This window comes from Rattus norvegicus, chromosome 19 (genome assembly GCF_021556685.1).
Source record: "Rattus norvegicus strain SHRSP/BbbUtx chromosome 19, alternate assembly SHRSP_T2T, whole genome shotgun sequence".
NCBI lineage: Eukaryota > Metazoa > Chordata > Mammalia > Rodentia > Muridae > Rattus > Rattus norvegicus.
In genome coordinates this window covers 5,499,176-5,505,804 of record NC_141552.1, presented here as the reverse complement: position 1 = coordinate 5,505,804, position 6,629 = coordinate 5,499,176, and the positions used below count along the sequence as shown (strand labels likewise).

Below are 6,629 nucleotides of genomic sequence, written 5' to 3'. Positions count from 1 at the left end.
GATTATATAATTATATCATTTCTCCCTTGCCTATGCTTCCTCTAAACTCTAAAATATACCCCCCTTAATCACTTTCAATTATATGGATTAGTTTTTCATTAATTATTGTTACCTAAAATAGTGATACAACCTGTTTAGTTGGCAGAATGTTACTGGAATATATGTTTTCTGAGCTGACTCTCTGGTATTGGATAACCGATAACAGGCAAAGATTATTTCTCCAACGCTCAACATTTCTTACAGTTTTCAGTGTAGGATTGAGGGCTTCTAGCCTTTCTCCAACCCACTTTTGCATATATAACATTGTCTTTATTCAGATAATAATTAAGAAACTCACCTCTTAGCATCATCCTTGGGGGTAAATTGTGCAGTGAATTCATTTTGGAGAACCATACTTATTTATTTTTCTCACAAGGCCATTTAACTGCTCTGTAAAAAGTAAGATGACATTAAAGACCCAACAGTGAAAATGGCAGAGGAAACTCTGAGCTTGTCTTAGCAGTTCTCAGTGGAGACAGGTATGCTGGGAGTAGCTTTCATCTATCACCTGCCTCCCTGTGACCCAGCTGGCCTGAGTGGGTCTGAAGTGGGGCCTCGTCCTTGGGCCGAGGGGTCCCTTCTGTGGCTGTCTTCTCCTGGTCACAGTAGCTGCACTCTCGGTTCCACATCTCGTTAACCTGCCTAAGTTGCTGGTTTTCAATTTGGAGCCTCTCCACCTCGGCTTTTCTACCTGTTGGCAGGGATGCCTGCTGGGGCGTCCCTGCAGCTGCTGAACCCTCTGAGTTTTCTGCTCAGCCTGAGATAGACTGATCTCTAGATTAGACTGGATCTCTAGATCCAAGTAGTCTCACACCAGCTCCTCTTTGCTGTGGCCCTGAAGGCTCTCAGTGTGGTATCGCTCGCAGGCCTCAGAGAAGTCCCTCTGCTGAAATTCCCCATGGACTCGGCCCTGCCCAGCACTATCCCCTGCTTCGTTATCCCCACAGGAGTCTGCATGGGATGGCTCACGGAACACGTCGAGGTTAGGCTCCTCGAGGTCACGATCATTCATAAGGAACTGGGTGGTGTTGTAGGGTGCCGAGGACTGGCCTTTGGCGAACATCTCCTGGCAGAACCGAGAGGCCCTCCAGCTATACCTCTCATGTCGCTGTTGCTTCTCAGCCCAGCTCTGCCCCAATCAAGCTCCGCTTATGCCTTGGCCTCGTATGGTGCTTCTTTCAGGCCAGCGCTGCCTCCACTGAACAGCCCCCTGAGCTCTGGGTTCAAGAACCACTAATGTTACAACTTGAGCCATCGCTGGCTGAGGCAGTTCCCTCATCCTCTGACTGAATCTCCCTTCCTGGTCGCAGAAGCAGGGAACCACCAAAGTCATGAGGCTCATTAAACCATAGCGCCTTACCATAAATAAAGAGGGAAAGGCAATTTGTATTTCTAACTTATAAATATGTTCGGGATTCCATTGTTGAGAAACAGAAGCCCAGTGATTCTGGAGGGACAAAGTCTGTGCTGAAACCTCTTATTAGCAAATATTTCAGAGGAAAATGATAATGTCTGCTATTCCCAGCTTGGCTCAGTTCATGTAGGATTTCTCCTTGCTCCTTGTACATACATACACGTTAATTTTACAAATGTATTCATCATCAACTATAACTTATGCTTTGGCTGCAGTGAGATAGGAGGAAAATTCTAAATACATTAAATCCAATGAGTTTCTTGAAGATGTGAAATAATCATGCAAATCCTCGGAATAATCCCAGCACGTTCATCAGTTGCACCTTAGGATGCGTATTTTTGCTAAGTAAGTGAAGGGAAACAGGAGAATCGCAGAAAAGTCTGTAGACAACAGTATTAAATAGTGCAGAGTCTAAAGGTTCAGTGTTAGGGTCACAAAGAGCCTTGTACTCACTCACAGATTGTGAGGGAAATCAGGGATGTTTTATGCAGGGGTGTCAGCTCAATGGAGGAGATAAAACAGCTACATTTAACTTAGGAAAAGGAACGGATATTGTTAACAACTGGGTGACATCTTGCTCACTGTAAAGGCAGACTTCACTCACCTTTTGCTATTTGTAGAATCAGATCTCACCCAAATCCTCCAAGAAGGTTTATCCCAGACTCTCCCTCCCTAGAACGTGAACTTTCAATCCCTGTTAATAGAACCGGTCCTTAGGGGTGGTATGACCTGTTCCTTCTAAGTCTTCTGACCTCAGTGTTGTGTCAGTCAGAGGCCACACCAGATGCTAGGTACTATGCTATAAAAGTCATCTTCAAGGTCACACGTACTTTATAAAGGGAAAGGAGTTTCTATGTAGACACACCTTATGCTGGATTGTACACCCGGAATTCAAATGACTGTCACCTGGAAACTTTTCTGTGACTTTTATTATGTTTAAGTATACTGACAATAAGCCGCCTGGCACCAGACCCTTGAGACCAGCCTGGCAGACTAAGTCAGGTTGAACCAGATTTTCATTCTCACTGTTCCTGGTTCATTTTTCCTCTAAACCATGACATCTGCAAGGAGCCCTCTAGCTCACATTTGAAGGCAAAGTTCCTAGTTTCATGCTTTTAATCACTGAAAAGCCATTGGGAAATTAGTTGACTTAAGGTATATGGAAATAACAAGAGTCATTCCTTATAGTGGTTTGTGAGGATCAGGTTAGATTTGTGTAGCAAATGCATGGCGGGGCACACGGAATGCTGTAAACACTCAATAATTCATGATTATTTTTCCTACGAATATATAGTTCCTTTTTTTTTTCTAGGCTCTTTCAAATACTACTCAAAATAATTCTTTTGAAGGCCTGATCTAGTCCTTCAGTGAGAAAGTACCAAAGTCACCTTTAGATCACATATAAAAGGGTCCACTGGGGCAAAGAAGAAAATACTTCCCCGTGCTGTGGTTATTTCTATCAATGGGATAGTAAGAAGTGTTATCAAAACCAGATTGGTTTTCAAATAGAATTACATATTGCTGCTCATGTTAAAGCTGTTTCAGAGCTCTAACTTTTTGTGATGTTCTCTGTAAGAAAATAAACATAAATAAACACTTGTATGGGGGTGAGAAACCACAGTCAATATAGAAGGCAAAATACAATGAACTGACTCCAACCAAGCTTTTACCTTTGCCTAGACATGAAATCTAGAAACATTATGTTTGGTTGCATAAAACAACATTCTCTGTCCTCTATTGTCATTCTTCAAAGAGAAAATTCCTCCCGTGGATAGAAAAGATTGACCAGTGGGTAAAGACACTTGTCAATAAGCCAGATGACCTGTGTTTGATCCCTGGGACCCACAAGGTGGAAAAAAAAAGACTGACTCCTACAAGATTGAACTCTGACCTCCATATGCACACCATGGCACGCACGTACTTGAAAATTCCCCCACATGCACACATGGAATAATTCAAAGACAACAAAACCTTTTTAAAAGACTACTCTCTTCCTGAAAAACAGTATGTCAAACTTCTAAAAATCAGTACTATAGGGAATGAGCCTGATGTTACTCTGCTGTAATGGGCAAGAGCGTCATTATAGAAATGAACCTTTAAGTTTCAAGGAAGAAGAAAACAACCAAAGAGAGTTGTGTGCCTGCTGTGGGTTCAGTTTGTTGTCAAAGAACACAGTCTCCTAAGATGAGTAATCAGAGATCATCTTAGCTATGAGTGTTTCCAAAAATTATATACCATGCCCATGCCTCGGTTTCCTCTTCTGAACATGAAGGATAGCACCTGCCTCATGTCTCCCAAATGTTCATGCAAAACACATTTTTTTTTACCTAATGTAAAACTCAAACCTGAGCATTTAATTTTTTTCTGTGTTTGTTTTTGCTTTTTGGAGACATAGTTTCTCTGTGTAACAGCTCTGGATGTGCAGGATTAGATTAGACTGGCTATGAACTTTCAGAAATCTGTCTGCCTCTGTCTCCCAAGTGCAAGGATAAAAGGCAATCATGACCACAACTGAAAGAATTTTTAAAGAATAACTTATATAAACAAACAAACAAATGAATAGAGTAGAGTCTGAGAGATGTTCAGAGTTAATGCAAATTGAGACATAATTTGAATTTGAGTACTACTCCGCAGAAGTCTTAGTGCCAACACCTGGATCATTTAGGTCTCGACTCTGCTCATTAAATTCACTGAGGAACACATGACAGTGAAGCAAAATCAACCATTCAATCAATCAACGCCTGGAAACTCTTTCTAATAGTCATTAATCCTCACGTGAATTAGAGTATGTGTGCGTGTGAAAAGCATTGAAACCAAAATTTTGTTCTTGGATATGTGCATGTGTATTACCTGTCAGTATTAAGTAAGTGTGGTTTTGGTCCAGATCCCAGAGTCTCCGACTTAGTACATCTTTAATGCAATAAGACATTTTGGATGGAACAGTTAAAAATGGAGTGCAGCTGCTGTTGTCTGGGTTTACACTTTGAGGACTAGTGCTTTAGATGTGACAATTCTTCAGTACTCTTTTGAAAAGCTTCCTCTTCAAGTATTCTAAATGTGATTGCTTTAGTGCCTTCAAGGTTTTCTTAGGTAAACATAAAGCCTTTGATATCTATAAATAAAAAATAGACATATGCATTACATAAGATGTGTCCAGTAACCAGATTTCCCTTTCACCCTCTCTTATTTACCCAGGAGAAGTGATTGCATTTATTTGGTAAACTTGCTTTTATGTCCTACTAATCATCTTGCACTGATTGATAACAAATCATCTTATCACCATGGACACATATGTAGAGACACAGAGATGTTTGTGATTTCATATTAGAGAAGAAAATTGCATGGGATTGGACAGTGATGTCTAATGTATCCAGAGGAGAAAGACTTGGTCAGAGACGTTGACTCTACATGACGGAGAATAATACAACTAGTTCAGTTAGAATACAGCATTACATCTCACTTCTGATATAAAAGCAAGAATCCTAATGCACACAACTATCAGTCTTAAATGTATACTTGACATAAATGACTCAGAAATGACTTAAACATAATTGCTACATTGAAATGTACATACATATATATGACAATGAAAATTCAAGACTGTTATCTTCAAAAGAGCTTTGGAAAGATATATGACAAACTTCTGTCTTTGGTGTCATCATTTATATTTGGATATTCTGTTGACAACAGTAGGGTGGTAATAAACACTTAAGAATTAAAATAAAATATCCTTTCAAAAATGCGTTACAACTACTGCCTTTGCCATTCTCTAGTGCCGTGGAGCCGAATTTTATGATGCCTTCTCAAACTCCCACTGAGATATGTTAAAATGGCAATAATGATAACTAACTTGTAAGACTATCAATAATTTAAAAGATCATAAAAATGTATAAATAACATAATGATAACATAAAATAGTGCATATATAAAATGCCATAGCTATTATCAAATACTATTGTTGCAAGTTTATTATTTCAGATATAGAAATGAGCAAATAATTATTTTCATGTACAAAGTATAATAGAGAAAACATTTGCTAATATGTTAAGGCAATATATAGGGATAATCTTTTCTAATGGCATGGATTTATTTCCAGTTATTGAGTTTCACAGAAAAATACAGCTTTTATTTTAAACACAGGGCTGGGAAGTACCATAGATTGATTTATTCAACAAGAGACACAAAGTGAGCAGGCCAGAAGAGAGAAGAGTGTAGATGGAGTTGTCAGCAATAGTTCCCATTCTCTGAGACTCATTTTTCTAATGTGATAATTGCTATTTATTTTATAGGTTCGAACATGACATATCACCACTGAAACTGCTTCTAATGCTGCTTTTATTATTAACCTCACTTTTCAATTCTTTATCGACCTTGGGCAAGACTATTTTCCTCTTCATAGCATCAATAGAAAAGCTGGTTCAACTTTGCTTTAAAAGAAATTAATCTCAAAGCTACTCCTACATTTTAAAAGGACCTTGTATAAGAATGTTAATAGCAGCTATTAGATATGGAGTCAGCCCTTCCCTAAGAGGGAAACAAAACTGCAGGCTTAGTGTCATTTCATCAAGGAAATGGATAGTATAGTATAGCTGGGTAGGGCTGCTGCTGCAGACAGAGAACTTGCTGCCAATGAGCACTGAAAGGACTGACATCCTAGCTCCCAATTCTCTTGCTGAGTAAACTTGGGTAAATTCTACACTACTCTGACTCAACTTTTAGGGAAAATGTAAACATGAACCTATATATCATATCAGTTCTTTGTTGACAACAATAGTGTGGTGATAAACACTTAGGATTCACATGATATATTCCTTCAACAGTGTCTTTAAAAAGTCGTTGCCACTCTCTAGCACTAGGAAGTGGACATCATGATACCTTGTCAATGTTCTCCTTCTGTTTAAAGACTCGCATATAAACGGAGGAAAGGGAGAGGGCAGGGAAGTAGGGTTCAGGCAGAGATAGGTGGAGGGATGAAATAACAGGTGGAATAGCCAGTGGAAAAGAGAAGGAACCATGAATGAGAGAGCCAGTCAGAAAGAAAAATCAAAATATGACCCCTGCAGACTACAAACAGAATATTTTTAATTAGGATATCAGAGCTTGGATTCCTTTTCCATGCTACTATTTTACACAGGTGTCCTGTCATGAAGTTTATCAGGAATAAGACCACACACTT

General features: G+C 39.3%; 1 pseudogene; it reads right to left on the bottom strand.

Moving 5' to 3' along the window:
* Nucleotides 1-536: 536 nt before the first annotated feature.
* Nucleotides 537-6,364, bottom strand: LOC147998776 (protein HEXIM2 pseudogene; annotated as a pseudogene).
* Nucleotides 6,365-6,629: the final 265 nt, after the last annotated feature.